The 11,190-nt window shown below is 37.9% G+C and overlaps 1 long non-coding RNA gene across 3 annotated transcripts in view; it reads left to right on the top strand.

Annotated features, from left to right (window-relative positions):
• The first annotated feature begins 6,777 nt into the window (after positions 1-6,777).
• LOC102200785 (uncharacterized) overlaps positions 6,778-11,190 on the top strand; it is a 16,332-nt gene continuing 11,919 nt past the window's right edge. The window contains exon 1 of one of the 3 annotated variants that reach the window (XR_001290467.1): positions 6,778-6,839. This is a non-coding gene — a long non-coding RNA (uncharacterized LOC102200785). The other 2 variants (XR_001290469.1, XR_001290468.1) reach the window with 2 other exon arrangements.

Below are 11,190 nucleotides of genomic sequence, written 5' to 3'. Positions count from 1 at the left end.
GATAGATAGATAGATAGATAGATAGATAGATAGATAGATAGATAGATAGATAGATAGATAGATAGATAGATAGATAGATAGATAGATAGATAAGAAAGAAAAGACACCAGGGAATTTTGTGTAAATATACAGAAAGTGAGACAATTAAAATTTGCCACCTTTTTCTTTGAAATAACTTTGAATAAACTAATAATTAATGACTGACTACATAACATACTTTCATCAGTCTAAAGCTGGTATTTTTATGTTGTACTAATTTATATTTATATCTCGTCAACCTCAGAGTAAACAAACCCCATCTGTTTATGAAGGTCACTGGAAGAGGATGAAAGCTTTGGCAAACTTTAAAAGTTAAGATTCATTTTTCTCTTGAAAAACTGGTGTCTGCTGGAGTTTTGAACATATTTACAAACAGACGCATAAAACTCTGTAACACTAGCTATTTTTCTAGCTATTTTCTGTGTGTAATCATATATTATTTTGTTAAATTATAAAATACAGAAAAAATATTAAATTAATAAGCTGTAAATAATAATAACAATAATCAATGAATAATGTTGTGAAAGCTGGACTGTGGAGATTAAAAGCTTGTGTTTCCGTGTTTTGGGGGGGTTTAGATAATATTAAAGGAAAACAGTTTTTCTTCCAATCCAGCTTTGATCTAAGCTCAGGTAACTTGCTGGCTTCTCCTCCACAGGTCAACTAATCAGTGCTAATTAAGTTAAAGACACATCCGTCTGCTGCCCGGCAGCTGACACCAAAGGTCACCAAATGCACTGTCCACAGGTCCACGACTTCATCAACAGCCCCGTGGTCAGCGGCACACTCCGCAGCTCAGCCGGGGTCAGGGGTTCATCTCACATCTGACCTGGCCAGCCCTCTCTGTCGTCATTACATAATAAGACGTTTCCCTCCACACTGATCAATCTGTTTCTGTTAGCAGGACCACAGAGAGTTGAACGTAAAATGCCTTTATGAGGTTGTCGGGCTTTTAAACTCCAGCTGAGGAGGTCGGTGTAAAAGAGGCTAGTGAAATGGTATACTGGCTTGTAAATACTAAACAATAGCAGAGCTACATGATGGGTGAAACCCATGTTTTGGTGTTGTTTGTTTTGTTGGTAGCTTAAGGCTAGCAAAAGCCAATAATTTGCTGACTTTAATTTCAGATATGAATATTAATCATAGCTTTACATAGATGACAGTCACAGTGACATGTGAGACGAAGTGAATTTTGAAAGAATATGAAAATAGAAATAGATGCTTTAAAGGTGTTAAGAACTTTGTGATATTTCAAACTCTCGACTTTACAATCGCAGACAGAGCCGGAAAATCCAAATCATGAGTGAGGGATTTATTCCCCCAGGGGTCGTGGGATCAGCGAGCCAGACACTGTTTTATGGGACCTCAAATACACGAACATGGGGAGGTGGGACAGAGCTGTCTGAGACTGAGCCAGCCAATTATACTCTGACTAGACACATCACACTTACACGCCCGCCATACGTGTGGGAATGATCTGCGTTTGAAACTACTCACACGGATGTCATCCTCGTGCATACAAGCATGTAGTCTGGTTTTAAGGCTTCATTGTACGAATTCAAAAAGCATCCAACTTATTTTTATTTAAACTGTGAAAGATTTAAATCTGCAAATCATCCAAAATATAAAGTTTAGCCTAAGCCACAGTTGAAGCAAACTGTTTATTGTGTTATACACTGTATCCAACAATAAGTTGATTGGATGTGGGAATAATAATATTAATAATAATAACTATGAAGAAAAAGCCCAGTGTTTTTCCTTCAGAAATGTCTAAACTATTGTAGACTGAAAATGCAAGCTGTGAAAGTATAAGAGAAGAAAGGTTTAAATGAAAGCGCGGGCTGATAAATGTGAACATAAACTTCTGTTTTAGTAAATCTGCCCTTCAGGAATGTTTCATATCCACTGACATGTCACTGTTACACAATCACAATTTCTGCACCAAAATTTCTGTCTCATTTAGATTTCCTCAGATTGTGTTTCTGTAGATTACTATTTTTTCATATATATAAATATAAACTGCCCCCAAAGATAACAAAGATATACATTTTAACTCATAATCTGATATGGGGTTGTAATGTTGATGCTGATTTGTGCTGATCTGTGATCACGTGTAGACGCTGAATCATTTCTTTTTCATTTGGGAATTTCAGTTAAATGTTGATGCTACATTTTTTTTACACTTTTGTTTTTTACCACACTTATAGTCTAATAAAATACACCAGCTGTTAGGCTTTAGAGATTTTGATAAGTCATTTGATGACTATTTTTTCCATTTGGGCTCACTCAGATCACTGAACCTGAACGTTTCTCAACAGAAAACGGAGTGTATAAAAAATAAAAATTAAAAAATAGTAAATCTTCACACTGAGATATTTATTTTTAAAGGACACTTACATCATTATAATTATTGAAAGTAAGTTGTATTCCTTTTTTGTTTGTTTTGTTTAACTGCAGGATATTTGGAGATTGAGTTTGTGTGCTTTTTGTTTATTTATTAAAGCTTTTGGTGAAAGTAAAGCCAGCAGAAGCCCCGTTGGTGTGTTTCAGAGTGTAGCCCACAACCTCTCAGTGGGCCTATCCGTCTATCTGCTGCTGCATTTGAATACAAGGTGACGAACTCTCCCACGGCGAGCAGTGCGCGCCTTTTTGGAATTAGCCACGCGGCACGCCTCGCATAGTAATGGTGGCTCGCGCTTTGAGCTTGAACTTGACCGCAGGAATGCGGCTCGTGGGAACGCAGGCTCGAGGGTGCCCTCCTCTATTCATGGCGCGCAGGTCGGTGTCAGCGCTGATTATCATAAAACCCAGCCTGCTTCAAATTAAGGCACGAGGGCTCAGGCTGGCGGTCCCTCTTTCACGCCAGGCAGAGGAGGAATTAACAGGTCTCTGCAGGAGCCTGCTGAGGTAAGAACTTTATTACTGGTTTATACACACGTTTACACAGCCTGCGCTAAGCCTTTACATCCACGGCTCTCTCGTGTTAATGAAAACTGCGACAGAGGCCGGAGTATATTTTCACTGCGAGCAGTTTTAATACCTTTGAAGCTGAATTTAGACTTGTTTAACGTCCTACATAAACTGCTGTAAGTGGCGCATATTTCCGCTGCTTGCGGACTTGCGGAAGATGGGCAACTTTTTAGCCCCCTGTAAAAGTGTGATTGTGTCTCAGCTTTGCTTAAACGTTATTAATAACTTGACTGCGTTTTCGAGAGAAGATATGAAAGAAGCTTGGACTGTTAAAATAAACAAATATGAACTATTTTTCTCTAATAGCTTTTTTTTTAATCATGTGAATAAACTGTCTCTGACATATTCATATGATAAAGGTCTCTTTAGTTATTAAACAGGCTCTTTAATAACTGTAGTTTCCTATTGGCTGGTCTTCTTATGGGAAAAGGCGTATTTACAGCACAACTGACAATACACTGATTTTTATATTTAAAGGAGTTTTAATCTATTTTCTTAATGTATTACGTCATATTATCATTTCACAACGAATAATTGATTAATTTGTGTGTTATAGATTATATTGTTTTAATTGCTTTAAATTGCATTTCATTTACTTTTGCCCATTTTGTTTACTTAATTTGCAATAATGGATTTGATGTCTTGTGTCTGAAAGCACATCTTAACCTCAAAATGCACTAATCACACTGCTGTTTTGTTATCATTGCATTTTATTGTTCTATAATCCACTCCATAACAAATGAACGAATAGGACATTATGTAAAAAGAAAAAAAGACACAAAAAAGAAAAAAAAACATTTGCTGATTTTTTTCGAAATAAGGTTTATCTATTAAATTCAAACATGAAATCTTCCCCTACAGGGCCTGCTGCATCACTGAGTTGAGTCTTTTGATGGGTACTTGGTTCAGTCTAATATGAGGCCTGTGAGCAATAGCATGCAACACTAACACCAACACAGCTCACACAGGCTTTACAGAAGAGGCATAAACCCAAATAACACAAAGAAATGAAACTTTTTTAAATGTATTCGCACCATCAGTCATTGCTGTTTGTATTCAGACATTAAATTCAAAATGCAACAAAGTGGAAAACATGTAATCTACAAAAATACCATTGAGATAATAATTCTTATTATTTATTTAATGAAATTCATATGCTATTATGGTTAATTGCAGTTTAAAATAAATCCTGTACTGACCTCACAAAAATGAAAATGCATAACAAATAAATAATTTCTGCGTGTTTTACTTCAAAGTTACAGCCATAACATACATAACGAAATCAAAAACTATTTTAGAATCTGTGGATAATAATTCTGCATCTTTATAAATGTGCAGAAAACTTTAAGAGTTTTGTAAAAAATTAGTTCAGGATTTTGGTGTGAACAAACATGGAGAAGTACACATGTCGCACACTGAGTGACACTCTTTGATTTTGCACTAAAAAAATAAAATTATCGCTCTGTTAGATAACATTATCAGAAATAAAGTGCATAATAAGGTGTAATAGCAAAGCAAGAACAGCACACATGCATGGTGGCCATTTATACCAGAAACACACTGAGCCCAAACATGTTTTTTAACACAACTAAACAATTCAAACACACGTAATTAAAATCATTTATATTATTTAGAGACTTTTTATGAATTCATCTGCAAACTGACAAAAATACTGTTATTTTTTAACTACACACTTTATACCCACAACACTTTGTATGGGTGTTATGTCACATTAGTTTAATGTGTTTTTGTTGTTTGTTTGTTTTGGGGTTTGTTTGGGTTTTTTTTTGGGGGGGGGGGGGTTGTTTTTCATTGCCTAATCTCAAAATATGGCATAAAGGAAAGCTTTCATGCATGTTGGCACTGATGGCCCAACATTCAGTAACAAATAGTGATCTTTAGAGGCTGACAGGTGAATGTTGGCATTTATCTTTAATAAATGTGAACTTCAGTGATGATAGCTTCAAAATTTAAAAAGAACTGCTGAAGCAGTTTCAGTTCAATAATCTGAAACATCATTGAATTCAAACACACACTGTTTTCTGTAAATAATCCCATAAAGAATCAATATAAATATTTACACTTTCTACATAACTGTATGACGAATAAAAGAGAAATAAATACATATTAACAATAACAACAATAATAATAATAATAATAATAATAATAATAATAATAATAATAATAATAATAGTAGTAGTAGTAGAAGAAGAAGTGGAACATTTACAGAGTGAGACACTTTAACCCTTTAACTTTAACTTAGCATTTTAGCATTTTTCACTTTGACTTTCATCACGTTTACTTATTTGAAAAGGTAAAATTACGATTATTGAGCATTCTTTAATGCTACTATATGAAATTACATCTAATAAAATAATTTGTTGTAACTGCAGTTTACAAAGGAAATATTATGGAAAGACAGTTTTTAGCTGTATGTTTTATTTCCTACAAGCGTTGTTTTCACCACGTCAGCAGTCTGCAACTTTTTCTACAATTAAAATATTCATTTTTTTAAAATTCAAAATGTAGATTTTTAGCAATTAAATTCAATCTGAATATATTTTTGTCTTCTTTTCATTTGAATATGTAGGTTGAGTCTTCAGCTAAAAAAACAAGCTTTATGTTTCTCTCATGCTTTCCCTTTTATCTATTTCTATGCTTCAAGAAGCGCACACGGACAGGCTTCACACATTCGATCAATATTCTAATAAAACCCAACAAAAACTGGTCGTGGACTGTGGACACATTTTCACGAAGCGATCGTCTCGTTTCTTGCCAAAGTGTGTCGCTGTTTCGTCCTGCAGTCTTTGCGTTTTCACTTTAAGCTGCTTTGCTGTACACATGTGCCTTCTAAACACGAGCCTGCAGCAGGTCGTTCGCATTTTAAGATCCAGAAGGTTAAAATTCACAAGCTACAGTCAGTTAGAGTTGGTGAGTAGCAGCTAATAAAAATTCATTATTCCAAAGGAGAGCGCATCCGTGGCTGTTATAGCTCCATCATAAACAGGCTGGAAACACTTGAATACCCAGAATGCATTTTTGTAAAGATTAACTACATCATACAGTGCTTTGGATTTATTTTCCTGCTTTAACCTTATCGCTGGATACAATCTGTTTCAGTCATTTACCATTATAAAACAAAGAGACAACAATGGTCCTTTATGTTTTAAGAGGTTTTGCATAACCATCCACTCTTTCACGGTATAATATTGTAAATGCACATGATGGAGAGACTAAAAACTAGATCTAGACTCAGCCCAGTCTAAGAGTGGAGTGTCCTTTTTCAGCCGTATACAACAAAAATCAAACCGTTAGAACAAGGAGAGGGAAACACACACAATTAATTAGGCTTCTGTTTCATATATCTATATCTATATAGATATAGATACCTATATAGATATATATAGAGAGATATAGATATATAGATATATCTTCTATGCAGGAAAATACGTTCAGCCCAGCTTCTAAACCGGTGGTTGTTTAGCCACACTGACGTGTACCGATGCTTTACATCACCCTGCTTATTCAAGACATCCTCATCATCACACTTTTAATTGCAGTTATTTTCTGGATGTGATCCTGATTTCTATTTCAAGATAAATCAATCAGTAACCTGATTTGGAGCGCTTTTATTTTCTCGTTTATTCCCCCCACCAATAATAAATTAATATATAGATATATATTATAGGCCTCTGTTTGACAAATTTGATAGGCTCTGGGCCGGCTGTATTCCCTCCTCCTCCTCTTCCTCATTATCACCCTCCCTCCTTTCGCCTCTCTCGCTGTCTGCAGCCGCAGCTCTTACACTCGTGTCTGACCCGCTTTATCCGGTAAGAGAGGATTTTTTTTCCCCTGCATAACATGTCAGGAAGTCATCCGTTTATGTAGCAGCTAAAAGACATAAGATTTGCAGTTTGTAGTTATGGTGCTGGCAGAAAGTGGGCTATATATTTATATATGTACGTATGTAAATGTGGAGCCCAGATTATTTGAATGAGTGCATTTCTGCGGCGAATTATTGCTCCCGAAAAGGTTTTTTCTTTTCTTTTTTTAAATGCAGCCGATCTATGTGGATGTAAGTGTTGGATTGCGTTCAAGTGATTTGTAAGTAGCCTTTTATATTTTGACAGTGATGCAGGTGCAGCGTGGTGGACGTTATTTTGTGCTTCACTGGAAATGTCTTTAATTCTCCTCTTCGGTGTGTTGGTTTCACTTCCACAAGAAAAATACATATCTGTGTGTGTGTGTGTGTGTGTGTGTGTGTGTGTGTGTGTGTGTGTGTGTGTGTGTGTGTGTGTGTGTGTGTGTGTGTTACCAGATATATTTTTTTTATTTCAAAAGCACCGAGTTACATATTATTCTATTTTTTTCTTTATCCGCCTAAAATTTATTTTTGCTTAATTATCTAAATTTATAAGAGAACTGTGATTGAGATTTTATATTAGCATCAACTGACTTACATAGTCCAAAAATACTAATAATGCACAATAAGGCCTCCCGATCACCTAATATTTACTGTAAATTAATATTTAAAGATTGGACATTTTGCTCCCATCGTGCAGGGATGAACCTCAGCTCGCTCGCTTCAAAGTTAACGCAAACTCCGGAATATTTAATGAGGGTCTCCGCTGCCATGTGCTCATGTAAGAAGTATTCATGTGGTAGTAGGGAGGGAGGAGGAGGTTGGGGAGGAGGTGGAGGCCCCAGGCAGCGCTGCAGTGCAGAGTTCAGCAGGGAGATATTGTTGTGAGCCTGGGAAAGTGTAGCGGGGCTGACGCCAGACTCTGTTGTGCGGGGCTGGAGGGAGAGGGGGAGACTTGGAGGATCCCAGACCTGATTGTCATGTAAATTTCTCTCCGGCACGTTGTTGAACTTGATGTTGACTTCTTTTTCTCTCTTTTTTTTTTCTTTCTTTCTTTTTTTTTTTTCTTTTTTGAGATGGGAGGTGCGGGCGGTGGGAGTGGGGGCAAATTTTCCCTGTCACTTGTTTGTGGGAAAATCTTTCCAGGCACACACACACACACACACACACACACACACCTTTCAACATATTGTTCAAATGTTCAGAGCAGGAATTGTGACCGTGGGTGACGTTTGTGAACATTAAAACTAGAATATTTAAAAAAAATGTTTCTTTTTAACCAGAAACATTTTAAATTATTTGGCAGCTGTTTTAAGTAGATCCGTCACCATTAAAAGGTTTTAATACTATTACTACTATTATTTCTTTAACCGTGGAAAACAAGCAGGTGATATCAAGACCTACATATTCTGATATTTTTATTTTATTTTTAACAGTTTTTGACATCGGTGATTGTGTGATCGAGTGTGATGCTTTCCAACACACACGTTATCTCATATTTTTCTTTATGGGTGCCAGAAGTGGAGGTTACATATTTTACAAGCAGGTGCAACTGATGTTGGGAAGCACGTGTCCTCCAGGACTTGGTCACGCATGCTCAGGTGCAATGATGACCGTGCTCATGCTAATGTTGAAAGAATATTTGTAAATGTGCTTTGTATGCAGGCTTTCTCGTGTTTTGATTTTTGCTTTTAACCGCGCCAATGCACTATGTGCTGCACAAGCTCGGATGCATTATAACGGAGGCCACGATTAGATCTATTTATAAATGATGCAGAGTAGAATAGGATTCATACAGTAAAGTCCGACCTGTGCTGCAGCCTGACAGCAGAGCTGCACCTCCATGATACTAACAGATTGCCCATGCGCAATAATCAGATAGGCCTGTGTAACTGCTATCTGATGCAAGCTTCGTTTGAAAACCTGGACTGTAGCTCCCTGCTCTTTTATTGGTTTACACACACACACACACACACACACACACACACACACACACACGTGCATCCCTATATCCATGTCTTCTTCAGAGGACATTACAATGACTTGCATTAACTTTTTAACTAGCCTCACCTACTACATGCGTAACCCTGACCTTCACTTTAACCTTAAGACACGGGTTCACCTTATTTGCGTCATGGGGACTTGATTTTTGTCCCTATAAGAACGACAAGTCTTTATGATTTGGGTCTCCACAACACAAGCAATGCATGTCTCTCTCTCTCTCACACACACAAACACACACACACACACACGCACACAGACACACACTGATTCCAGCAGCTTTTTAAATATCCTTTCAAACTTTGGGTTATATTACAAGTTGCTATCCGGGTCTTGTCTCTGCCATTGGCTTCTTCTTTCAAAGGGCGTGATTCTTATCGTTCTCGCTATCTCATCTCCACAGCCCGGGTATCACTCACATCATAATATATCGCACTCGATAAGGCTGAATACTATCAGGATTTAGCTCGGCGTGAACCCTTTTTCTTTCTGCAGCCAGTACAAAAAAACCCTGAATTCCTCTGCTCGGTGCCTCAACAGCGAGCTTCTATAGTCTTGAAATAAAACAAGAGATTGTATTGTAACATTTTCTTAACTCTGTGGAGTCTCGTTTAAATCCTCTAACATGTTACTGTTGGTGTGCGCACTGACCGAACTGTGTCATAATACCGTAATAAAAATGTTTGCGCTCACCATCAGGTCACATGATACAGTAACGAGACTGTACGACGACTAATTGGGTTTATTTCCCAACTGCTGCCATACAATAAAATGTATAATCACGTGTGTGGTGTGCTATTTAATGCGCACAGCAGAGGAAGCCTAACTGGACACACAACTAGCATTTGGATTAACACCTTGCATCTTACCGGGTGACTTTCCCTGACACCAAATCAGTTGTGTTTTTGCGAGTTATCTTTTGTTCCTGACTGATTATATGAATTAACAGCTCAAATCAAGCTTTAAACCTTCCAGAATAGTCGTAAGGAGTAAATGAATTTAGGAAGTTTGTGCTCCCATTACGCTCCCCGAACCGAATTATAAAGCTCAAAAGAAAAGGGGAGGGAAGCAGTCCTCTCCTTATTTTTTCTCCACACATTAAATTATGAATACGGGGAAGTTTTAAACATCTATAATTGAGTTCTCAAAAATACAGCCTGTGAAAGGTCAGGTTTGACCCATGCAGCTCCATCTGCATCTTGCTCTTAGAAATAATTGATGCGTTCGTCTCTCTATTTTACGCCCATGGATAATGAGTATAATTGGAGGAATCAGCTCCTGATTGACACGCACCTGCATTCATTTCTAATTTGGCTTTAATAATTTCGGATTCGCGCCCTCTCTCCCTCTCTCTCTCCCTCTCTCGCTCTTTCCCTCTGAGGCGGAGTTTATCCCCTCTGCACACCGTGGGCTCTCCGCACTTGTCAGTCGCAGCCTGCACGTGTGAGGGAAAGGACATCGTGTCGGTCCTTTGCAAAATCCACAAAGAGACAGGGAGAGAAGGAGGGTGGACACTCTGTAGTCTCGAGTATCCGAGCTTTTGCGCTATTTCCTCTCGGATGCGATTAAACCTAGACGCACAGGTGAATTAAAACCCCAGGGTGGAATTTGAAATATTTGGAGGATATGGACTGGTGGAGTGGAGTTAGCCTGATGTGCAAGTAAGTAGGATGCTGGCTTTGTGACTGGTGTAACTGATTATAACTTGAGGTGCCGTGTGTGTTTGCGTTTTTAACTTGCTTCTGTGTGCCTTCATCCATCGCAATGATTCTGACGCTGTGAGCGTGTTTGCAGAAATATAAACTGAAGCTGTGACACTACAATAGAAAACCGTTTGTTAAGGTTTACGTTAAAGGGCCCATGCGTGTGACAGTGTGCACAACAAAGGTGCTCAAACTCATTAAAAAAATACATTGCTTGGTAAATGGGAGTGGATGAAGAAATAAGCTGTGTGCATATCACTGCTGCATGGGCTTAAGATGCTGTGCGAAACAAAACGCTGGTTGAGTATCTAACCAACTTGTGGTGATACTTGACTGTGGGCATAGTTAAGGTTAAAGATCTATCAGGCCTACAGCCTGCTAAGCTGTCAGTCACCGTGTGTGTGTAGAAGTGAGCGTTTGTGTTAAAGTCGTGTTTTAACCGTGTTTCTCCTCTAAATCCTAATAAATAAATTCATGAATATTTCTGATATGTTGAGCATCTTCCTTTCTCTCTCTCTCACTCAGAGTGTGAGTGTGTGTGAGGATCTCTCAGTCCAATGAGACCACAAGCAGGCTCTCTCTCTCTCTCTCTCTCTCTCTCTCTCTCTCTCTCTC

Source organism: Pundamilia nyererei, unplaced genomic scaffold (genome assembly GCF_000239375.1).
Source record: "Pundamilia nyererei isolate P.nyererei 1_Seehausen unplaced genomic scaffold, PunNye1.0 scaffold00004, whole genome shotgun sequence".
In the NCBI taxonomy this organism is placed as follows: domain Eukaryota; kingdom Metazoa; phylum Chordata; class Actinopteri; order Cichliformes; family Cichlidae; genus Pundamilia; species Pundamilia nyererei.
This window is presented reverse-complemented; position numbering and strand designations above follow the sequence as displayed.